This window comes from Macaca mulatta, chromosome 2, assembly GCF_049350105.2.
Source record: "Macaca mulatta isolate MMU2019108-1 chromosome 2, T2T-MMU8v2.0, whole genome shotgun sequence".
NCBI classification, from domain to species: Eukaryota; Metazoa; Chordata; class Mammalia; order Primates; family Cercopithecidae; genus Macaca; species Macaca mulatta.
Window position 1 is genome coordinate 17,995,903 of NC_133407.1, and position 26,375 is coordinate 18,022,277.

Genomic DNA, 26,375 nt, shown 5'->3' on the forward strand with positions numbered 1-26,375 from the left:
GTAACCAGCTCAAAATAATCCTTAGGTGAAAAAGGCATATTTGGAGTGCGCCATTCAGATTATTCAGATCTACAGTCATAGTTTGGGGTGGTGGTGTGTTCTGAGCCTCATCAGCAGCTACTCATTAGTATATTAAAATTGTTGGTGTATTTTGAAACTTCAAGGATATAAACATTATGTAATACAAAAGCTAATAATTGATTGGGTAAACATTAGATATCTAACAAAATAATGCAAGTAGTAGGAAATACAAGGATGCATTAGAGGTTTCTAAAGCATTCCAAAGAAAAAGTAGTTTTTTTCTTGTTCTTTGTTTACAGCTGTGTGAAAATGTTACAGGTAGTTAAGTATGAGCAGGACAGGAGAGGGCTCTCCCCCACCCACTAGAAATGTCAGCTGATGGTTCAGCAATTATCACATTGCCTCTCTAAAAATGATAGTTCGGCAGTGTCAGGGAAAGGCCATTTCCTGATGGTCCACACCTGTTAACATAAAAATGTTAATTGAATGCAGACCCCAGGGAGAAGCAACTTCCGGGGCATGCGTGTTAAGATATAATCTTCTGGGTCACACTCCACTGGAAAAGGGAAGAAAGCCTCAGATGTGCATGTGTATAATTACCTAAAGAAACTGAGCATGTTCAATTCCCAAAGGTAAGGAGAGCACCAAGCATGAGGAAAACCCACTCTAAGGGAAGAATCAGGGGAAAGAGGTAAGCCTATAAAGTCCTAGGATCAAGGTTAAAGGTCATTTTTGCTGTTTTCTTTTGCTCTCTTTTCTCTCCTGGACCTTCAAGTGCCTGCTTGGACCTCTTTAAAGCAAATTTTCCTACTCTAAAGTCTTTTAAAACAAACTTCCACTTCTGCTGTGAAACTTGCCTTGGTCTCTTTTTCTGCTTTATGCCCCTCAGTCAAATTCTTTCTTCTGAGGAGGCAAGGACTGAAGTTGCTGTGAACCCATATAGATTTGCCGCTGGTAACTCGGGGTAACTCAGATCTCTTCCACCGCTAACAAAAATAGATATCAAATAGAGATAAATAAAATATTGTTCTGATGCCCAGCTAAAGTTAAGGATTATAAATTTTTCATGGATCTGTTACCAACCATGAGTTCTTGGGCTTTCAGTGCAATAGAAATTGACATGAGGCCAAAAGAGTTCTCCCAGACAAGTCTTCATTGGAGCTTATGCTCGGGCATAAGGGAGACAGCCTGAGAGAGAATTCCCTGACTCACTCCTTGAAAAAAGCCAGTTGGGATATTAGGAGAAGCACAAGAATTTAAATCAGGGGTAGGGTATGCAGGTCAGCATTATCTGGTTGTGATGGCTGTCTTAAGCAATGGGTCACCTGGTGGTCTGGCCTGTGGCAACAAGGCTGCAAATCCATTATTTAGCACTTACGCCTGAGGTGAGACACTCTGCAACCTGGGTTTCATATTTTGGATTTCCTAAGGCCATTTCCTGGAATTCTCTAAATAAAAGACATGGTTAAACATTATGAAAGCACAGAAAGACAATACAGAATGGCTATTTTCTTTCTATGACTAAAGGCTTGAGTTAATGGTACAGTGTCAGGTAGTGGTATGGGTTTTGCAATCAGTGGGAATGCATGGAAGAATGCTCTAGTGGGGATGAACTGAAACAAAGCCCTGTTCCTACTCTGTCTCGGATCTAGATTAAAATTTGATCCGTATGGATTACTAGAGACTATTAGTATCCTGTAGGAAGGCATGGGAAATTGAATACATGAAATTTACTGAAGGTCAAAATAAAAAATTTTTAAAAGGTGGTAGTATGATCACCTTAGAGAGCAAAGAAGACAAGGTACAGAAACCAAATGGTAGTTGAAAATGATAAAATACATAGTGGTGTGTGTGACTACTATATTCTATATTCTTTGCAGCTCAGAAATCCTGCTAACTGAAGTCTCTAGACATTCAAATTCCGGGGACAAATGACTCGATAATGTTCATACATCCCACGTGTTTTTAGAAAGAAAAACACCCTTCCCACACTCTCCAAAGTCTTCCAACTCCAAATGCAATCAAGTGGCACACAATAGGGTGCTTATGTGGTGGTTAGCCCTTCCTCAAAAGAACCTGGCATAAGTCTCAGTAGGAGACAGGATATCAGAATAAATAGGTCATTGTTCCATTCCATTAGGGCAATTCTGGTGTTCCTGTTGCTTGACAAAGACACAAGTGCCAGGAAGTGAGGTTGATTGTTTCCTAGGACTCACATTTTAAAGTGCTCCTCAGTTGCTTCTTTTCAGAGCGCTTCCTTTGGTAGAAGCCCAGCTGGAAAAAAGGTCTGGAGAACAATGCTATGGAGAGAGAGTCTTTTTCTTTTATTCTATTTCTCCTGTTAACCATATGTTATCAATTACTTAGCAGCTCCATTTGCAAAGCATTTTTAAAATAGAAAAGTGAACAGGCAGCATCCTATCTGGCTTGAGGAAAATCTTGTCTGTAAAAGTGGAGTGAGAAAGTCTTGCCATCAACATGATAGACCTGTAGAAGTCAGACCAGTGTTGGTGATACTCTTTTCATAGTCATGAGGGCACATTTTAACCAGTCTTCCATGTGCCATTTAATCTAAGAAACAACTGGATTTAGAAATTTTGGAAAAGAGCCTGTAATTAGTTTGCCAGCGCTGCCATAACATAGAACCATAGACTGGGGGGCTTAAACAGCTGTACGTTATTTTCTTAACCATTCTGAAGGCTAGAAGTCCAAAATCAAGGTGCCAATAGGATCGTTTTCTTCCAAGGCTTCTCTCTTTCGCTTGCAGAGGTCCACCTTACTGGGTCTTCATGTAGTCTTCCCTTTCTGTGTGTCTCTGACCTTCTCTTCTTATAAGGACACCTGTCATATTCCATTAGGGCCCACCCATATTGGTGCAGAATTTTGCTCCTTAATTTAGCTAAAACCGGGTTCTTGTCACACAACCAGAAAAATTTAGGCACGTGGACATACTGAAGGGTAAGTAGAGCAGAATTTTACTGGGCATAAAGGGGAAAACAAACAAACAAAAAACACAGCAAAGCAAGATGGAGTCCTGCTGACAGGCCTCCCACCTCACAGATTGAAACTCACACCACCACAAGGGAGCTCCTCCCGCTGGCTGTGGCTCCACCCCTGACCGTGGCTTCACCCACTGACCGTGGCTCCACCCTGTTCCCGCAGTGCACATGTAGGCATGCTCAGATAAAGCCCTGGCAGATTTCCTCATCTGTACAAAAAAAATCTGATGTAAATATTTGCGGGGTGGGTTGGTGATTCTCCAGGGACCCCTTTTTAGCTGCCTAGGCATTTGACTGTCTCCTATGACTTCGTTTTACCTTAATTACTCTTTAAAGGCCCTATCTCCAAATATATTCCTCTTCTAAGGTTTCTAGGGGTTAGAGCTTCGACACAGGAATTTTAGGGGAACACAGCTCGGATCATAACAATGTGTTTTTTCACTTCTTACTTGCAGAAACTCCCTTTTTAGCTCATGATTGGACAACTATGTCACAAAAATATATCTGGTTTATAAATGTCACTTGTGCTGCTGATGGCCCACTTCATATAACAGAAAAGGGTTTTGACTGCTCAGGTTAATGTGGAAGTCACAGGTTTTTCTTTTCCTGAGCTCTGGGCTCAGAAATGGAGCTTCTCCTAGTTTCCTCAGAATTGAGGGGCAGACTACACTGGGGAAGTCTCTGTCATGTGCTGGTGAGGATTGACAATTTTAATATTGAATATTGATACAGTGGTCACTATCAGTTGAAAAATGATGAGATTCATAGATTTGGAAAGGAGAGCTTTATTTCTCATAAAGGGTTGCTAGTCCACAGGCTGGTCATCCTGCAGAGAAGCACAGCTTCTGGCAGAAGGTAAGAGCCCGCACTCGGAGGGAGGGATAAAGGGAACAGAAATTTACGCTGAGTGGGTTGGCTAAGTATACGTACTTAACACGCTGTCGGAGGAGCCATGAATATTTTATAAAAGAGGAACATGAACACGAGCAGTTGCACTTCATGCCTCTTCATGGGTTCCATGTTCAAAAAATGGCACCGTCAGCATGATACATTGGTGGAGCTTTTGGCCTTCTGATACGAAAAAGTGAAGCAGAGGATATGAAAACCCTCACTGTCCCTTTTCCATAAGCCAGCCAAAACTAGTCTGGGGATGGTGGTCAGTTTTTAGTAAGAGGTTCATTGTGAAACAGGTGAGCCTTCAAGCTGAAACTGCCAAGAGGGAGGTCTGGTCATGGCCTCAGATGATTGTCTAAAGGCAATAAAAGAATAAGTGATTCATGACCGAGCGTGGTGGCTCACACCTGTAATCCCAGCACTTTGGGAGGCCAACATGGGTGAATCACCTGAGGTCAGGAGTTTGAGGCCAACCTGAAGAATATGGCGAAACCCCGTCTCTACTAAAAATACAAAAACTAGCAGGGCGTGGTGGCGGGCCCTGTAATCCCAGCTACTCGGGAGACTGAGACATGAGAATAGCTTGAACCCAGGAGGCGAAGGTTGCAGTGAGCTGAGATCACACCATTGCACTACAGCCTGGGCAACAGAGTGAGACTCCAGCTCAAAAAAAAAAAAAAAAAAAAAAAAGAAAAGTGATTTGTTTCTTGTCTTCTAGAGCTGGTTTCTGCCTACTTCTTAGGAAAGAATTCTGGTTAAAGGTTAATAAGGAAGGGGAATACTGAGGTGTGTCTAATTTCCCATCCAGTCATGGCAAGGAATCAGAATGTTTCTCTGCAGTGCCTTGGCCAAGAAGGAGGCTTTTTAGTCAGTTGAAGTGCTTAGGATCTTATTTTTATTTCTAGCACATAATTTGTGGACTAAAGTATTATGTGGACTTTACTTTTTTGACAATTGTTTTCCACTTCCCTCGTCCTGTGTAACTTTTCCATTTTCATCTTTCTGTCATTGGTAATTAAAAAAGAAAGTTGAAGTATGCTTTTGTCTTTTATTGTGTCACCTCAAAGAGTTTGTAAAAGTGTGTGAGCTCTAAATAAGGCACTAGCTTTTATCGATATTTATTTCTCTATTGATATTGTTTATCAAAACATATCTTTATGTCAATTGTTATTATTGTTGTTGTCTCCCCAAAACTAAAAGATCTTTTCCTATGTACATGTAAAATGTTAAGTTAATTTTTCATTTAAGAATTTTATTGAAAACATTTAATTATATAAATTTGAAAAGTATTCAGAATATAGTCAACTGAAAATAGAACATGACAGCAACAAGGTAGCTGAGGTAAAATACCTCTGAGATTTGAGGTGGATTTTAGGTGGGTTAGGTGGAACTCACGTAAAATAAAGAGTGAGCCTTTTTCTTTTATAAAAATATGCAGTTTTCTCTATCCCAAGGTTCAACTTAGTCGCTGGAGACGTCACTTTTTATTATCAGAATGAGAATGAGTAATGCAAGCAGCACCTGGAAGCAAAACAGTAATGTAGCTAAGCCCTGAGAAGAGAAATGTGGACGAGTTCTTTCCAATCACTTGTTGAAATGTGGCGATTGCTCTAAAATAAAAATGTGTGAACTGAGTAAAAATTAATGCCATCTCAGGGAAAGCACATTCTACTCTTTAAAACCCTTTAAAGATGCAATCGTTTTCCACTCAAAACTGTTTGGTGAGAATTTGCAGGATGTCCCCACCCAATTCTCAGTCATAGGGAGGTCACTCAGGTGTTTGATTTCCATTCGAGGTGGAAACACTGAAACAGAAAAAGAACGTAATTTCCTCATCTATGAGCCAGCAAGCTCATTGAAAAGATTATGGTAGCTTTGTGGACGATACTTACTTCAGTCATAGATGGGGTTGACACAATTTTTTATTGCATTACAGCAGTAGACAGATTAAATAATAACTAAATCTAGGGTTATGTAAGTCTTCCTTCCATTTTACCTATTTTCCAGAAAGTTCTCCTATGAAAGAGTCAGCTTTGTCCTTCTACTCTTGTGTCTCCTTTTATAAAATCATAACACTTTTGTTTGATCCAATACCCTGGACAGCTAAGGATTGTACACGTAAATAAACAAAATTGGAATTATATTATATATATATATTTGATCTTACTAATATTATATTGTAAGGATATTCCACAGTTTCTAAATGAATTTTTCCAATCCTATCCTAACCTGATTGATTAATTAATTGGTTGATTTTACAAAACTTAGTATTTTAGAGCAGGTTTAAGTTCTCAGCAAAATTGGGAGGAAGGTACATAGATTTGCCATATACCCTCTGCTCCTGCCCCACATGCGTAAATTTATTTTTTCTTATAAACTTGTGACGTTTATCTTTAGACTTAAAAATGTCTTTAGAAGAGGGCACTGTTTCTTGACATTTTGTGCTTTTTTTTTTGTGGCTATCTTTTACTGTGTTAATTTATCACGTAAGTGATTAGAAGAAAAGAGTTTCAGAAATGAGACATGGGATAAGTATATTTTGAAGGATGGGAGAGTAGTGAAGGTACAGGGTGTAGCAGGTCAGATCGGGTGGGTCGTCTACCTAGTGAAGAACACCTTTGAACAATAATTAATGTCATTTGTGGAAAAAGAAAATCCCCAACACTTTTCTTTGTTTTGAAGATAATCAGAAACCTATTCAATTTAAAACTTGTAATGTCCCATATGGTAGTTGCTAGCCCCATGTGGCTATTCAAATACACACTTAAATTTAAATCAATGAAAACTGAAACATTAAAAATCTAGTTCCTCAGTTGCAGTAGCCACATTTCAAGTGCTCAGTAGCCACACGTGGGTCGCGATTACCACACTGCATAGTGCAGATAGGGAACATTTTCATCGTAAACGCTGGTACTGTGAGGAATGGGAAAAACTTCATGAACATGTAAATAAGTGCTAAGAGGAGCTGGCCAGGCACTGAAAACAACCTATAACTACCTCAAATGTGATCTTGGCCAAGGCCTGAGACTTTATGAGATGTGAACTCTTCTTGCCCTCCAGGATGCTAAGGATTGAGCACAACACAAACAGACTTTCCCAAATTAGTCATTTCCTTTTCCATCAATATCGAGCTCAACGCTGAAGCCTCCTGGCAGTGGGATTGTGCTGTGACGACCTTTTATTTAACAAGACACTCTTTGGTACTTTTTTAATGAGGTGTTAACTCTATCTGCCCATTCTCAAATTACATTCTTTAGCAAATCTCTGCCAAATTTTACCAAATATATTAAATAGGTATATTTCTTATATTCTCCAGGGGAAATTTCTTTCCACCAAACTCTAAACATCATTTGGATTAGCATTTAGTGTATTACCATATCACAGGATTTTAATTTTAATGCTGAAGTCTTTCAACTATGGGCTTAAGGTCAATAGAGAATAGGTTATAGGATCCATGAGTCTTGTTTTGTTTTCTTTTGCTGTTTTAGAATATTTTTAATTTTCATAATGTGACAACCTTTAATATTATATCTTAAATTGAATCTCACTTTTACTTCCATTTTTATGCTCAGTATTAGTGATTAAAAACACCCTTTAAATTCATTTGTCCTGGCACCCAAAAGTAGGACATTTTGACTCTTATTATAATTGCATATATGAGAGATGAAATCATCTGTTGGTTTTTAATGTCTTTAAGTTAAAATAATCTCCATATGGTTGAATTAGCCATGATCTCCAAACACATAAAATCCATATGGCTGAAATTATATATACAAGGCTTTAGATAAAATGGAGAGTTGTGTAAATTTTACCATCAACCACATGTAAATTAGCAAGGATGAATGGTTTCCCCAGAGTGCCTAAAATCAAATGGCCAATAACAAAGACGTTGATAATCAAGATTTGACTTTAAAAATAAAAACAAAAACAAGCGTAATTTGTTAGCACTTACTCTGCGCTAGATAGTGTATTATGTGCTTCATATAGTCTACCCGAATTAGGAGTTGACAAACTTTTTCTCTCAAAAGTCAGATACAGAATACTGTATTTGAGACTTTGCAGGCCATACGATCTTTGTAAAATTATTCGGCTCTGCTGCTGTGGCACTGAAGCAGCCAGAGATGATATTGAATGAATGGTTGTGACTATATTTCAATGAAACTTTGTTTACAAAAATGAGCAGTGGATCTGATTTGGCCTTTGGGCTGCAGGTCCTTTGATTTAAGTTAACCGTCATAAATAACCGAGGGCTATATATTGAGGACATGCCTCCACCATTGAAGACTGCTGCTAACAGAAAGGAGATAATTTTAAAAATCTCTCTAACACCTGGACAGAGGGTCTGCCCCTGCAAAGGACTTCCAGAGTCCTCAGGGCTGCTCCTTGTCCTGGTTCCATTTCAAGCTCTGAATGTAGGCCAAAGGCTCTAGTACAGGACCGTAGATTGTGGAGTCATCAGGCCTCTGCTTCTACTTGGATTTAGAACCCTGTACTACCTAAGTAAAAAACCATGTCTCAATCAAATTATTTATAATTTGACATGACACTCCTATCTCCATTTTAATCCCCATAATAATGTGGGTCTCTTTGGCCAGCTCTTTCTTAGATATCTTCCCAGGTCTTCTTCCCTGCCCTCCAGATCTCCTCCTCAGGATTTTTGTTGTAACCTGTGGGATCTCATTCCATTATAAATACACCCTCTGTCTTCACAGACTCTCCATGAAATTCTTTTTCCACTTGTTCTGTCTGTACTATGCTTCCTCTTTCCATCTCAACCTGTGTGAAGATAAGAGAGTAACCCCTGCCCTCAGCCCCTGGAGTGGCCACACAAGTCCATTATCCTAGAGCCTGTGGGGTGGTGCACTTACCAGCTGCGTGCTCTCATCCGTTTAGGCCACAACAAGAAAGGGGAAAGTAGATCCATGCTACCTCATTCGCTTTCTTGTTTTTAACTACCTGCTCTAGAGGTGACTCGCAAGTCTGTATCTCTAGCGGGAATTTATCTCCTGAGTTTCTCAAATTCAAATATAGTTGTTTAGATATAATTTCCACTGGGTTGTCCTACAGTATCTTCTTTTTTTCTTTTGAGACGGAGTCCCGCTCTATCGTCCGGGCTGGAGTGCAGTGGCTCGATAGCTCGGCTCACTGCAAGCTCTGCCTCCCAGGTTCACACCATTCTCCTGCCTCAGCCTCCCGAGTAGCTAGGATTACAGGCACCCGCCACCAAGCCAGGCTAATTTGTTGTATTTTTTAGTAGAGATGGGATTTCACCGTGTTAGCCAGGATGGTGTGGATCTCCTCACTTCGTGATGAGCCTGCCTCGGCCTCCCAAAGTGCTGGGATTACAGGCGTGAGCCACGGCACCTGGCCCAGTATTTTAAGCTTAATATGCTTAAAGGTTAATTTATTCGTGATCTTCCTTACCAAGTAGCTTTTTCTTACGTTGTTGAATGAAATGTCCTCTATCCTTTCACCAAAAACAGAAACCTGCGATACTCCTTTACTGGTCCTTTTTCATGAAGCTGGTGACCCAGTCTTATAAGATACAGCTTTCTGACATCTTCACTAGCTATTTGCAGATGGTGAAGACTCCTACTTGTCCCCTAGAACTGCCTTTCCCCCTTTCACTTAATAGTTGAGTATTTTTAATGACATGGCCACTTAAAATAAGCAACACATTTTCCAGATTCACTTGCATCTAAAGTAACCATCTAACTAAGCTCCAACAAGGACAAGTCAGCTCAAGTCTCTTGAGTAGGTTCTAGGAGCTGTTCTTAAGGGAAGGCTGAATAACCTCCTTTTGTTTTTTCCTTTCCTAATCCTGGAACGGAAACATAATGACTAGCTTTTGAGTAGCCACCCTTGAATTTGAAGTGAATCTACATTTTTGAGGATGAAGAAGCAACCAGAATACAGGATTCATGGATCAATGTGAGAATTTGCCTTACTAGTCATGTAAATGGATCTCATTTACATGGGAAATGGAAAAATCCCCCAAAACCTATGCGTGCATGCACAGACACACACATGCACCACACAACACACACTTCTATCTTGTTTAAGCCGCTGAGTGTGTGTGTGTTTCTCTCATTCATCTCAACAGTGCTTTATCCACAGAATAATCCTTGCAAAAGCCAAATCTGAGCACTTAACACTTCTTACTACGTTATAACCTTCCAGTGACTCTTGTTTGTCTTGAGGATAAAGTTCCACTTCCTCAGCAAAGCACACAAGGCTTGCTCATTCTGAACTTGGCTACGATGTAATGGGATCTTCCATTATGGATGGAGCTAGTAGCAATTATGGTAAGAATGGCTATTCTTGGCCTGTACCTCATATCAAATTTCCTAATAAGGAATACAGGTAAATCTGTGTCTCAGGACATCATCCAGAAAGGAGTTTAACATTTAATATTTATTAAAATTTTATTTTCTAGATCTAAGAGCTCTTTATAGATCAACCTATTTAATCCTCAAAACAATTCTGTGAGATAGGTAGTGTTATCATTCTTACTTTATAGAAAGAGAGACTGAGGCACAGAAAGACTAAGTCAAATATCCTAGTACTGACTGCTTGATAAACATTAGGGCTGGAGTTTAACCCCTAACAATCTAATGCTAGAACCTGCTTAACTAATATGCTATATGTTACCAGCTGTCTCTATAGAAAGCTAATTCTAACTGGTGAGTGATGATATCTCATTGTGATTTTGATTTGCATTTCTCTGAGGGCAAGTGATGATGAGCATTTTTTTGTGTGTCTGTTGGCTGCATAAATGTCTTCTTTTGAGAAGTGTTTGTTCATATCCTTCACCCACTTTTTGGTAGAGTTGTTTGATTTCTTTCTTGTAAGTTTGTTTAAGTTCTTTGTGGATTCTGGATATTAGCCCTTTGTCAGATGGGTAAATTGCAAAAATTTTCTCCCATTCTGTAGGTTGCCTGTTCACTCTGATGGTAGTTTCTTTTGCTGTGTAGAAGCTCTTTAGTTTAATTATATCTCATTTGTCAATTTTGGCTTTTGTCGCCATTGCTTTTGGTGTTTTAGACATGAAGTCCTTGCCCATGCATATGTCCTGAATGGTATTGCCTAGGTTTTCTTCTAGGGTTTTTATGGTATTAGGTCTAACATTTAAGTCTCTAATCCATCTTGAATTAATTTTCATATAAGGCGTAAGGAAGGGATCCAGTTTCAGCTTTCTACATATGGCTAGTCAGTTTTCCCAGCACCATTTATTAAATACGGAATCCTTTCCCCATTTCTTGTTTTTGTCATGTTTGTCAAAGATCAGATGGTTGTAGATGTGTGGTATTATTTCTGAGGGCTCTGTTCTGTTCCATTGGTCTATACCCAAAGGATTATAAATCATGTTGCTATAAAGACACATGCACACGTATGTTTATTGTGGCACTATTCACAATAGCAAAGACTTGGAACCAATGTAAATGTCCATCAATGATAGACTGCATTAAGAAAATGTGGCACATATACACCATGGAATACTATGCAGCCATAAAAAGGATGAGTTCATGTCCTTTGTAGGGACATGGATGAAGCTGGAAACCATCATTCTGAACAAAATATCGCAAGGACAGAAAACCAAACACTGCATGTTCTCACTTATAGGTGGGAATTGAACAATGAGAACACTTGGACACAGGGTGGGGAATCTTACACACTGGGACCTGTCGTGGGGTGTGGGGAGGGGGGAGGGATAGCATTAGGAGAAATACCTAGTGTAAATAACGAGTTAATGGGTGCAGCACACCAACATGGCACATGTGTACCTATGTAACAAACCTGCATGTTGTGCACATGTACCCTACAACTTGAAGTATTATAATAATAATAATAATAATAATAATAAAAGAAGGTTAAAAAAAAGAAAAAAAAGAAAGCTAATTCTAACAGCCCAAAGATTTTCCAGGGCTCTTCTATGTTTCCTTTCCATATCTGTTATCAGAAGCAGAGGCCTGTGCTGTTTCCATCTTTCCCAGGATTATTTCAGTAAAAGGAATGGAGGGCTTTTTTATGATTCACTTATTCATGCTTAAGTTATTAGAAGTGTGAGCTCATTTCTGGTTGACTCAGATACTTTATATAGTCATAGGCAACATCTAACACTTATTCTAATACACTCTTACAGTTAATACATACTAAGAAATACAAACTCATCTGTAATGTAATAACTTCAAACTTCTAAATATTTTAAATGTAACCTTACTTTTCCCAACGTGAACTAAATCATGATGACATTTATCAGGAATTTTTTCATCCTATAGCAAAGTATAATGCATGACTGGGTGAAAAGAGGGAATTTGCACTGTGTAATTGTCCAAAGGGCTAGAGAGATTTAAATGAAATCTGGGGGTTCTGTAATTTTTATATTACTTTTATGCTTGTGCATGCATAAGCGAGGAAGATTATATGAAAAGAAAAGAGAATTAAAATTGTGGGACATTTTCTGAATTCCTTCCTCAATGGTTCTTTGGAAATGCACAAGCCCTATTATTTTCTCCTATGTTCACTGATATGCCAAGTCACAGAATGTTGTTAGACCGGTTATTGGTGTCAAAAGTTGAAATCCTTTCCAACTAATTGCTTACAACATTGCTAGAATTTCTTCACACAGTGCCGTGCAAAAGCATATATAATATACTGGCAGGGGCTACTTCTTGGCTGTTAAGGTATTTCACTGATGGACTGAACTTGTTGAATGTCTGGTACGTGTTAATAATTGGAATACAGTTGACTATTTATGCCCAGGCTTGTCCCAGAAAGGATTTAAAAAACCATTTAATGAAATACATATGAAATAGCAAATAAATGGTTTTAAAAAAAGGACTCAGGAAAGTTCAGTGAAAGTAAAAGTGAGTCAGGACACAAAAATCACACGATGAAGTCACGCATATTTTCTAGAGGTGTGCCAAAAACTTGACTCTGAGTTTCTGCTAGCCAGTGAGAAGAAGGAAACACTAAAGGTGAGTGAGTCACACTACTTATAGTGTTAAATCTATCTAGTTGCTCAAGAGATGAACAATTCTATCTGATTATGAGATCAGAATTTTCTCCCAAGTCTTTACAGACAAGACATCATGTATTGTCATACACATAATCTCAACAGTAAACGCAGACACAAGTTGTTCAGTGAAGTTTATACAATACACCTCAGTATTGGCTCCGGGCATCTCACGAAAGTGCAATTAAATAAAAAAAGACCTGTTGAGGCTAATGTGAAGAGCTGTGAGCCCATGACTCCTGGATGATTTGACTCAAACTAGGGAGATTTAGAGAACTCGTAATAGTAGTTCTTGAACATTTATATCCATAAAAATATCCCAAAACATAAAGAATGGGTTGCTGTGCTTCTTCCTCAGTGATTCAGGTTTAGTCCATCTGGAGAGAGACCCACAGATATCTATTTTCAATTATTAGCCCTCTTTCCTTGAAGTGACTCCAATGTAGAAGGTAGGCAGACCACAATGGAAAAACCAGAGAGTAAAAGCAACAAGTAGCATTATTTGATATCAATTAATGAACTATTAGAGGATACCAGCAAGAAATGATCATTTTAATTTGAGGTTAATTGATCTGTAACAAGTTTTGGGGGTAGTGTTAACACAAACTTGTTGAGCTACCCTGCTAGAGAGGATGCTCTACTGGAAAATAATTTTTCCTTTTCTCCACAAAGTGAAAATACCCACTGCATCAAACAATGGATGGGGATAGGAAATCACTCATAATTGTTGAGTGGAGACTTCCTGAAGGTGCCATTTCTTGGATTTGTGGTTGTGGGAAGAGATCTTATTAGAATTATGTTTTTGGGATGTTGGACACTTTTCAGAAAATTGTGACCCTGTGTAGTGAGTGTTATGATATGGTCTCCACATTCCCGCTTCAGTGCTTAGGCATTTGATCACTCAGCTGCCAGGAGTCTTTTCTTCTGATGGTTCTTCGCAGGAATTGTCCTCCTTACCAAGGCTATATGCTTGAGGCAGCTAGCACCCCATGACCCACTGGTTCTGAGAGACAAGACCTGGATATCTCTGAAGGGCCATTTTGTATTACAGCTTCTCTTGAGATTAGCTGAAGTCTTTGTAGGACCTGCATCACAGTTTGGCTTCTTCTTCCTCCCAATCCTTTGTTCCTTTCCCCTTACAGATGTACATCCCCAGAGGATTCTCCCTCGACTTCCTGCTCACAACCATCTCAGAGTCCACGCCCTAGAGAATCTGACCTGAGACGTGGATACAAATCTCCTGATTTTCACCTCACTGACGCTACCTATGTTCCTTTGCAATTTGATTTTAATTATTCACCCACCTTTCCTTTCTGTATCTGTCTTTTATTTTTCTTCAGTTCTGTTCTTGATATTTAAGGGCTTCTTAGTGTGGACACCTTTTTACTTCCTCACTGACTTTTTTTTTTTTTTTTTTTTTTTTTTGAGACAGAGTCTCACTGTGTTGCCTAGGTTGGAGTGCAGTGGAGCGATCTCAACTTGCTGCAACCTTCAACTGCCAGGTTCAAGGGATTCTCCTACCTCAATCTCCTGAGTGGCTGGGATTACAGACATGTGCCACCATGCCTGGCTATGTATTTTTGGTAGAAAATTCAAAAAATATATATATTTTAAATTTTTGGTAGAAGAAATTATTTATATATTTTTTATTTTTGGTAGAGACAGGGTTTTGCCATGTTGGTCAGGCTGGTCTCGAAGTCCTGACCTCAGGTGATCCACCCATCTCAGCCTCCCAAAGTGCTGGGATTACAGGTGTGAGCCACCACTGCGCCTGGCCTCTTCCTCACTGATCTTAAAGGATTTATTTGCTCTGTACTTTGTTATCTCTTTTTGTGATTCTGACCCAAAACAGGTCTGCTAAGCCTTAAAGATGAGGCATATGAGGTAGTTGTTAAGCAAACACATGTGCAAATGTGTGCAGGAGTGTGTGCAGGCACATATGCACACATGCATATACACAGAATACGGAGGTTTTTGTAATCCAATGCATTTGAGAAATATGACTTAAATGTGTAAGGTACTGCAGGAGTTCTCAGAGTCTGTAAAATGCTAGTGTGAATTGTGACTTTCCAAATTACACATTATAGAACCCTCCATTTTTCCTTTTTTATTGATGTAAAATTTACACAACATAGTTAACCATTTTAAGGTGTACAACTCAGTGGCATTTATTACATTTACAATGCTGCATAACCACCCCTCCACCTAGTTCCACAACATTTTCATCACCTCAAAAGGGAACTCTGTATCCATTAAGTCTTTACTTCCCATTGCACCTCCCTCAAGCCTGTGCAACCATTAATCTGCTGTCTTTATAGATTTACCTAATCTCAATATTTTATACAAAGGGAATCATTTAACATAACATATGACCTTTTGTGTCTGAATTCTTTCACTTAGCATAATTTTTTTTTGTGGTTCAGTCATGTTGTAGCGTGTATCAGTAGTTCATTCCTTTTTATGGCTGAGTGATATTCTATTGTATGAACATACCGCATTTGATATCCATTCATTTGTTGTTAGATGTAGGCAGTTAATGGATACCTTTTGGCTATTTTGAATAATGGTGTTATGAACATTTGTGTATATGTTTTGTTTGAATACCAATTTTCATTTCTTTTTGGTATGTACCTAGGGGTAGAATTATTGGATTAGATGATATTTCCATGTTTAATTTTTTGAGGAACCAAAACACTTTTTAAGTATATTGATACTAGCATACTGAGGAATAATATATTTTGAAAAGTGTTGTGTTTGAATTCACTTTACAATACTAATGTTAATTATGGGTTAATAAAGTTTAAACCTTTAGAACTGATGGTTTCAGAAAACTTTCACCAACAGCCTTGAATTTGCAATAATAAAACTTTAAAGTTGAGATCTAAAAAGGAGAGATATTTTTGAAAAGAAATATCTTTTAGCATTCCTGCTTATATCATGCCATGCCAAGAACTTTTTTCTATGTTTCCTAATACTTTTCCATTAAGGAATAAAAGCAAGTTTGATGGTCACTTGAGGACAATGTGAATAACATCTGTATCATAAATACTTGTTGATTCTCTACTGAAAATCAAGTGACTGTTCTGATGTGAATGATTCAGCCTGGAAGTAAAGTTACAAAAACAAAATAGAAATTAAAAAAATAAAAAATTTAATTTAAATTTACCAATTTAGAAACTATTTTTAAAAAAATCGAATTCTTATTCCAGAAAGAATTTATTGAAGAGGAAAAACAATTTTGGCTTTATATTTTTTCTGCAGTGTTTAGACATTGATAGAAGAATGTACCCTTCAGTCTTTGGGGGTCTTTTAGGGGAGTAAAATGTAAACATTGCTATGATGCACAAAAATCAGCTCTAATAGCATTTGTGTTTATTTGAAAAATTTTATCTTATAGATAATATGTAACAGATTACATATGTATAAGTAATATATTGTATATCACATACACTATTTTCAATTTTTACATATATTTGGATATAATACATATATTTTATATTGAATATGTATTTCAAGTCTTAAAAATATTTTTGCTCATTTATAGGCCAATTGTAAGTAATTTTTTAAATTTAAAATGCTACAACAAAACTGTTTAATTACATATTGATAGTAGCATTATATACTTTATAAAACCTGGTTTCTGGAAAGATCACATCAAATATCTCACAATGACAGCAGACTGGGCAAATATGAAAGGCTCCTTATTTTACTTTGAATAGATAGAAATTCTGGCCGGGCATGGTGGATCACGCCTATAATTCTAGCACTTTTGGGAGGCTGAGGCGGGCAGATCACCTGAGGTTGGGAGTTTGAGACCAGCCTGACCAACATGGAGAAACTCCGTCTCTACTGAAAATACAAAATTAGCCGGGCGTGGTGGCACACCACTGTAATCCCAGCTACTCGGGAGGTTGAGGCAGGAGAATGGCTTGAACTTGGGAGGTGGAGGTTGGGGTGAGCTGAGATCATACCACTGCACTCCAGCCTGGGCAACAAGACAGCAAGAACAAAACTCCGTCTCAAAACAAGAAACGCTAAATAAGTATTTTCCGTGTATGTGTGTTTGTGTATGTAATATTTCAACTACGTAATCAAAACAAAGAATGGGAAATCTCCAGATACTGAAACTGAAGAGAGAACTCAGAGGTAGAGTGTGAGAGATAGAGTTGAAGAATTGCAGCCCATATGCATATATAGGATGCTTTTCCAATACCTTCATAGGGACAGGAGTGAATGCACTGTAATTAGGAAGTAATTTTGAAAGTACCAATGAACTCAGATTAGAAAAATCTGCCCATAAACCAAGGACATAGCCTGAAAGTGGTTCAACTTCTATTGTCTATGAATGAAAAAACAGGTACTTATGAGTAACTGGGACTCAACAGTGTTACAAGGCACTCATTTGTGATTCCTTCATTCATATAACCTTTGCTTTACAGATATTTGTTATATAGTAAACTAACATTTATAGATATTTTGTATTGGGAGATTTATTCCAAAATATTTTAGTCTGTTACTGCACTTTAGAATCAGTGAAAATAGCAAATATTAATGAATCAACTTTCCTGTTAAAAGACAAAGATTCTCACATTGTAGTAAACACATGCAATTTGTTATGAATTAACTCTATATATCAACATGGATAGTTTTTCCCATCATATTATTAGAAATCAGTGAATTATTGCTATGTGTATCAACATTAACCAATCTCTAAAATAAAATGTTGAAAAGAAAAAGCAGAAATGATGAAGAATGCATCCTGCGTGATTTCATTTCTATAAAGTGCAAATGCCCCAAGCAGAAGTAATTAATGTATTTGTAGAAATTCAGTCATATGTGATACAAGTTTTAAGAAAATTGGGAGAATTTTTAGTATAAAATTCAGGATCATAGTTACATCCAGGGAAAGGAATGAGATAGCACATATATCCTTTATAAAGGATTGTCAAATTGTGGGCACATGGGCCGCCATGTCATTGATTTTCTTTAACTTTACTAATGTATTATTTTATGGGAAATACAAACTATTTTTCTCTATACTCACACTCACTGTTCAGTACTTCACTCTGACACTAGATGTGTGGAATTTTTTTTTTCCCTACACATCAACTCTCCAGCCGACACCAACTGGCTGTCCTACAATTCCATTCAATTCTCACACTAACAGGCATTAGCACAGACCCTCACAGGCTAAGGGCTCAGTCCTACAAGATCGCCCTCCACTTCAGATGCTAGTTGCAAGTAGTAGGTTTTCAGTTTACCCATACTTCTGCTCTCACTTAGCTACAAATTGGAGGTTCTCTTTACCTCCTTGAGTTCTATCGTTTGCTAGAACAGCTCATGAAATTCAGGGAAATACTTACTTCTGCTTGCAGGTTGATCATAAGCACTATTATACAGGATGCAGATGAACAGTCAGATGAAGTACACAGTGCAAAGCATGCGGGAAGGGAGGGGGAGCTTCCATGCCCTCTCCGGCCACAGCTCCTTCCCATTGTCTCCATGTGTTCAGCAGCCCAGAAGCTCTCCAAACTCTGTCCTTTGGGTTTTTATGGAGGCTCTTTATGTAGACACAGTTAATTACATCATTGACTGTTGGTTCTCACCTTAACTTTCAGTCCCTCTTATCTCCCCAGAGTTTGGGGAGTGGGTAGAGCTATGATTCCAACCTGCATTCACAGGGTTGATCCCCAACCCTCCCAACCAGCCCCCGTGCTGAGGCTGTCCAGGAGCCTCCAGCCACCAGTCACCTCATTAGAAATTTATCGTCTCCGAGAATCAAAGGTTTCTAGGAGCTGTGTGCTAGACAACAGAAATGAAGCCCCAAATATATGTTTCTTATTATATATCACAGTATCAGAAGTATATATAATATACAATCTGAGTTTTAAAAAGTGAATAAAAAAAGAAAATTTTAGATTGATACATATAATATGATGTCATTTATGTAAATTTTAATAGCACAGCAATTTACTTCATATTGTGATTGGGTAAATAGATACGTAAGAAAAATATTTAAAAATACACTGCAAAGGTAAATGCTAAATTCATGATAGTAGTTGCTTCATAAATGGAAGTTTGGAAATGAAATGTGAAAGGGGGTTGGAAAAGGACTTTAATGGTATCAGTAATGTTTTAAATTCCTTTAAGTTGAAAAAAATGGAAAAACAATATTATCAAAAGTCCTTGTATGGTGAAATAATGACAACCACTCAAAACAGTTCATTACCGTGGAGTTATTTCTTTTCATGACAATATAGAAAGCAGTTGAACCATCAAGCTACATATCAAGGTTAAATTTTCAGTGATATATCAGATTCCATATTGTCGATGTAGCCCACCTCTAAAGAAAGACAATAGGAAAAGAAACTTGTGTGGGGGAAAAGACTGCGTGTCTAGTGGACACCAAATCCATACCGTGAAACCTCATGGTGTGATCGAAACTATTTCATGACTTTCTAATGAAATTTATTTTCACTTTCAATTGGATTTAGTGGCTTAAATACATCCATACATATGCAAAGTGTGCATATATGTACATTATATGTTTACATAGCCTATATGTAATATGACCAGAGCTGATAAATTATAATCAATATTTATATAGAAGCTGGGCATGGTGGTACGTGTCTGTAATTCCAGTTGCTCAGGAAAAAGGAGGATGGCTAGAACCCAGGAATTTGAGACCAGCCTGGGTAGCATAGCAAGACCCTGTTCCTTTAAAAAATGTTACATATCTATATAAATCTGTAACTGCCTACGTATACATATGTGTGTGTGTGTGTGTGTGTGTGTGTGTGTGTGTGTGTGTGTGTGTATTTGACATTTTATAGGTAGAAAATCAGAGCAGGCACTTAGCCAGCATCCATTCCAATGAACAGATGAGCAATCCATGGATGGACACTGTGCATTATCTGGGTAATAAGCCAGCTGTGTCTACCCACCCCCTGAGCTGGCCTTCTGAGGGAGGGCCTGAGCTAAGCCCATGCTCACATTCCTATGGGACCAGGGACTTTCTCCTCTGCCAGCGTGGAATGCCATGTCCCATTGACCCTAAGGGCTCCAGGTGCAAGGCAGACAACATTCCCAGACAGCAGCTGCCATCCGAAATCCAGAATGGTTGGCTTTAAGCAGCCTATGTGTTTTCTATGGACCAAACTATGTACAGGTCTCCACATGCAAGTGGAAGAGAGCTTTGTACTGAAATTTACTTGTGTAAATTTTCCCCATAAAGGCTATTCCTTAACCTATGCTGTGGGTAAGGTGGCATGCATCCTGAATTCTGGAATATAATATATAGAGATCTGAATGGGACTCAATATGCATAATATAGAGAGACATTGAAAGAGAGAGTACACATATACTATAAATATGACCATGTATTTATAGCTTGTCAGAAACAGGGAAATAAGGAAAGCAAAAAAAAAATTAGTATGAGCCGTAAGTTTCAAAGGGTAATAAAATCTTGTTCTTTGATGATCATGATAGAGCAGCCTTAGTGACCCAGCCATTTTGCCCCTTGGAAGTGTTTCCATTTGCGGTCTGTACTTTACTGCCCCTGCTGTTCTCATCACTTCCTGATTTTACTGTGACTACTTCTGCTTCTCTATGTGGACCTCAAGCTCAGAACTCCTGGAAAAAGGACCAGTTAATCCCCACCCAATTAAAATCTGATCGCACAGTATTATTTCACCTCATCAGTGACGTGATCTCTAGCTTAAATAACTACTATTAGAATAAAATAAGGTCAATTATGGCAATTTTCATAAAAGAGTAAAAGACTAATTTTCTAGTCAAACCAATGGGTGTGGCAGGCCCTTTGATTTTTATGAGTTCTGATCTAGTAGAACCAATGTGAGTTAGGATGCCATATTATCTGAACCAGGACTCATTTGAGAGTGAACAAGGTGATATTTTAATAATTAGGACAAGTACTAAGCCAATACTGTCCTAGGCAAATCAGGATGTATGTCATCTTAATTAGAGCAAAATATTGATGAATAAGAAATTAAGATTCAAGCCTTAATACTACCATGAACCAGTGGTGTTCCAGGAGTTAGCCATATTTTCTCTATAAGTTGCATTTTCCTGTCTATAAATGTGGATGTAATGGTTTCCTCTAATATTCCATGGTTCTAGCATTTTTCTGCCTCTTGATAATTATTTGTTCAACATCTGGCCTCCCTGTTGGTGGCATGAGGGCAAGATTCTGCTTGTCTTTTCATCCACATGTCTTTGTATCTATCACAGTGTTTGGCATATAGTGGTCACTCAGTTGCCCTTTATTGAGTGAGAAGATACAGGGATTCACCTAAAAGACTTAGGTAATGCCAATACACTATCTGTCTTATCAGAATATTCTGGAGAAAGTTGTTCCACTATTGTCTTGCTAATATTGACAGCAGTAGTGTATTTGATATTTATGCCACCCAGCCAATGTTTGGAAGAGTTATTTTCTCTAGATGTATGATGTTAGTTCTCAGGTTGTTGTAAATGTTGAGATCATTAATTTACATATTTTAGCTTCACACATATTGCTCGTTTGATGCAAGTTAGAAGAGAAAAAAAAAAAAAACAATGTTTACCAGGGATATTGAATCTTATAGACACATTTATTTAACTTATTCATCAAGTCATCACATGCTTATATAGTGCCTACTATGTGCCAGGTACTCTTTTAGGCATTGAGGATACATAGGTAATACAAAAAGAGACATAGGCCCTACTAACTTAGATTTATGGAAGCTGGGGTGAAAAATAGTAAACTAAGAGGAATTGATACATATAATTTTTGTAGTAATAATTAATGTTTTCAATAAAAATGTAGCAAATAGACAACGAAAAGTCTGGGGGAGTGAGGAAAGGGACCTTTCTTGAAGAAGTAACATTTGAGCCAAAACTTGAGCGATGTTAAAAATTAAGCTGTGTAAAGAACTGCAGGAAGAGCATTCCAGGGAGAGGAATAACATGTGCAAAGGCACTGAAGTGGGAAGTGCTTGGATGTTCAGGGGATCCAAAGAAAATGAATGTATTTGCAGCAGAGCAAGCAAAGCACAGAATATTAGGTGGTAAGAGCAGAGAAGAAGACAGGAACCAGATCGTGTAGAACTTTGGAGGCCCTGATATGGTATTTAAATTTTATTCTAAGAGGAATCACATAATCTGATTTAAACTGTAAAAAGATAGCTTTGTCGGGTGGGAAGAGAAGAGAGATAAGAGAAGCAGGGAAGCAAGTTAGCAGGTGATTGCAACAATCCATGTAAGAAATAATAAAGATTATGAGAAGCAATTGGCTTTGAAATGTATTGGGAAGGTGGAGCAGAGAGTTTGCTAACGGATTGGATGTGGGATATTAGAGAAATAGATGAATCAAGGTTGATTGTTAGGATTTTATCTTAAAAAACTGGAAGAATGATGATGCCACTTGCTGAGGTGGGAGGGATGTGGGTGGAGTAGGTTTGGGGATAGCAGCAAGGCAAGAGTCCGGCCTGGACATGGCTATTAGATATTTAAGTAGAGGTGTTGTTAGCTGTTGGTTGTACCAGTATAGATTTTACAGCAAAGATTAGGACTAGTGCTATAATTTTGGGAGTAGTCAGCCTAGAGATGAGAGTTAAAGGATGGATTGTATAAAATTGTTAGGAATAGGAGTAAGAGAGGAGGTAAAGACTGAGTTCTGAGATTTGAGACTGATACCACAAAGAGAAGGACCTAATGGAGAATTCTGGGAAGGGGTTAGGAAGAATCACAGCAGAGCATGTCGTCCTGGTCACCAAGGGGAGAAAAATGCATTTTAATAAGGAAGAATGGGGTTGAGGTGTGTCTAATCCTGTTGATAATTTTACTGAACTCCATCACTTTTAACTTAAGTTCAAAACTGAAGAGATGGTACTTCTAAGGGTAAACTTAACTGTGCAAATAAGTCTGAGAGTAATTTTTCTCATGTCTGAGATGAGAGAAGAAGCATGGTACATTTTTCTCCATCAGCTTTAATATTTAAGGAGACATTACTTTCAGTTATAACAAATGAGCAAATGGTAGGAAGATGTAGGTTGTTTGGTAGAGTTTACAAATGCTAAGCTAACACTTAAACAGATTTTTTAATTGCATGCCATCATCTGAGTACGTGCAAAGCATATTACGTTACAAATTCTTTAATTTATAATTGATTTTTAAGGGACTTTGTTTTCTCTTCTAGTGTCCTACTTAGAGTAATAGGAAAAACTGGTCTTCTCTGGGAGAGAGGAAGTGTGATGTTCCTAATTTGGCTTCTTTTCTTCAGGCTTACGTGATTCTGTGTTTACTTTGGAGCTCTCTGAATGGAAAATTCAAGGGTCAGTGCCTGTCACTTGACCTGAGGGAAATGGCAGGTTTACTGTGTTTTTCTTTCTGTTTTTCACAGAAAGGAAAAGATGACAGTATATTTTTGCCTCCCTGTCTTCAGTTTCAGGTTTTAGGATGACCAGTGAAATGATCAGTACTTCAGAACCCTCCAAGGTGATGGGTCATTCAAGCTCCAGGAACATCAAGGCCTCAACAGTTTGGACATAACTTTAGGCAACACATATAAGACCCACATGTCTCCACTGATACGACTGGGGATCTCATCAAGAAACTACTCAACAAAGCCAGATACTGGAGGTATCGTATCCAGTGCCAAAGGCAGAAATATTCCAACAGGGAAGGAAAATCAAGCTCTAAAGGGGTTCCGTCTGTCCTCCCATTCTTGTCATGAGCATTGCACCTAGGACTGAGCAAACATATTTCTCTTTGTCCTATTTCAGCGCAGTTGTGGGATTTTGAGCATGCCTTGCAATCCCTCTGAGACCCAATCACTACATTTTGTAACCCTGGGTTTCTGGTGCTTGCCCTGCCCTTCTTACATAGTGCATAAGGGTCAGAGTCAAGTGAGATAATGTATGGGACTGTTTTTGTAAATTAAAAGTTACTGCAAGAATACACGATGTTAGTTTTTATCATATCTTTGATCCTGGATATCTCAAAGTATTTTATAAAACAATCCCCGTTGTTTTGTTACATTTTGTTCCTTAAGCTTCCCAGGGTTTGGTTATCTTTTCTCCAATGTTGATCCTTCGCTTGTGTCCCTTTTTCATCACCATTCAGTAAGACCCCTCTGTACCCCTCACCCCCAACAAAATACCTTGGAGGCAACTTAAACCATTCCTTCACCCTGCCTGAAATGAAGACAAAGTCCTGACAATTCTAACTTTATAAAATCCCCGAGTTCTTTCCCCTGCATAGGCCATCTTTATTGGTACTCTCCCCAGGTCAACAGCCTCTTCCATGCCCATTGATATATTCTAACTGTCGTTATTGCCATAGCTTCTTATTCTTCCATCCATTCTTCATGCAGCTAGTTTGTACTGATCCTTAAAAACAAAACAGAGCAACAACCCTGGAAATGTTCGTATCATTCCCCAATTAAAAACCCAAAATGGTTCCTCAACAGTAGTACTATAAAATAAACCTCGATGTGATTTTAAGGTTTTTCCATCATCAGGCTTCTCCTGGAATCTTCATGCACAGACTGCCCTTTCCAGTTCTTGTCTGCATATTTCCAGACAGGTTAAACTTCTTGCACTGCCTTGACCAGTCAGTAAGCTTCCACCCACCCCTTCTCACACTGCCTTCATGTCCCATAGCCTTGATTATCAGGCTTCTCACCTTTTAAATTCCTCTGTTATGACTTTACAAATTCAGCCTTGATCTCCACCTTGGCCCTTCACCCAGCCAGAATTAACAGTCCTGCTTTCATGCTTTTGCTTGCTACCCAGCTTAGCTTCTTATCTCAATCCCTGAAACACTCTTCAGTAGGTGTTTACGCAACTGTCTCCTTCTTTCTGACTATGAGCTCCTTCAATGTACAAGTTTTGTCTTATTAATTGCTTTACTAGAGTAAGTGTACATTAAGTTACATGCCTAGAACCTTATAACTACTCAACAGGAAGGAAGGAAGGAGAGAGAGAGAGAGGGAAGGAAGGAAGGAAGGAAGAAAAGAGAGAGAGAGGGAATGAAGGAAGGAAGAAAGGAAGGAAGCAAGGAGAGAGAGAGGAAAGGAAGGGAAGGAAGGAGGGAAGAAAGGAGGAAGGGAGGGAAGAATTGTGTATATCAATTTATTTAAAATATTTATGCTGCAAGTTACATGTGCTGTTAATATATAAATAGATGATACGTACCCACCAATCAAACTTTTGTTGAAAACATTTCTTTACCCACATTTTTTCAAAAACAGACAATATTTTTAAGTAGCCCTTGATAAAAGGTGTCAGTTTTTGTAATTTCTGTGCTTTTGCCTAACCTTGAACCTCTACCAGTCTTCTGAAGGTGGCAGCTGTTAATACCAAACTTGATGAGGAAGATGCCAGAATCTCAGCTGGAGTTCACAAAACCCTAGCCAGCCCTAACTCAGAAGGGCCTGCACACCCTTTAATCCAGCAAAATTAACTCAAGAGCATGTGGGACCTGAAATCCAATCTCTGCATATTATTGCGGGTGCTTCAAGCAAAGAAAAGAACCTGATTTCACATTTGAGATGCATTTTAAACCAAAGGTCTGTTCTGGTACCTCCACAAGGAAGCATCAGTCAGACCAAAGAAAGTTTACATCCAGGGATTTGTCTTCTGGAGTGGATCTCACTGACCTACAAGAATTGATTTTGCCCATGTCTTCGCAACACCTTGTTAGTGGTATCAAATCAGAAGATTGAAGTGAGCCATAGTGACAGTATGGACACCACAGAAATCGACATACATATCAAGGCTTTTTCTTTATTTCTGGAGAGTCAGTTCAAAAGTACAACACTTTTATATCTTCCCTCTTTTGCTCCCCACTCCCTCCCATTCCTGTTCCCAGTCCATACTTGAATAACTGTGTTGCAAATAAAATCAGTTCAGAAAACTTGTGTCTCCACAGGAAGATTTATTTGTTCATTTACCTTAATACGGGAAGTTCCTCTGCAGCATTTTTTAGCTGGAGGTGCTGAAAGACCACATCCTCTTTGGCTCTTCATTTCAGGTTTATGTGAACATTGTTTGCTAAAAAGTTGTTGAAATCTTCCTAGAACACAGAGTCTATTATAAATAACCATGAAAAAAATCCCCCTTAGTAGACTACAGTTATAAGTAAAAACACACACAACTCCCCCACCCCCCAGAAAAACAAATCTTTACTTTCGTCTTTTCCCTTTTTCTTCTCCGAATTACCACAGACCACTCATACATGAGTGCAAGTACTTTCAGCCTTTGGTTTGAGGGATTTTATCACTGTTGATGGCACTCTCTCTGAAACATGTCTTAGAGGGATGTTTACCATGATGCTAATGAGGCTTAGGCACCAAGGCTCTTCACTTTGATAAGATCTCTCCAAAATCGCAATGTGTTCTCATAGTCATATACTTGACAAATTTACAAAAGTAAGATTTATTT

General features: G+C 38.4%; 2 long non-coding RNA genes across 2 annotated transcripts in view; one reads left to right on the plus strand and one right to left on the minus strand.

Annotated features, from left to right (window-relative positions):
• LOC106997160 (uncharacterized) overlaps positions 1–26,375 on the minus strand; it is a 52,549-nt gene that overhangs the window by 21,076 nt on the left and 5,098 nt on the right. Inside the window, exon 2 of the long non-coding RNA XR_001443290.3 lies at positions 25,886–26,007. This is a non-coding gene — a long non-coding RNA (uncharacterized LOC106997160). The remainder of the gene's footprint in view (positions 1–25,885; positions 26,008–26,375) is intronic.
• LOC144339498 (uncharacterized) lies at positions 589–25,892 on the plus strand. The gene is made up of 3 exons (XR_013414503.1): positions 589–712; positions 23,375–23,571; positions 25,266–25,892. It is a non-coding gene; the product is annotated as an uncharacterized LOC144339498 (long non-coding RNA).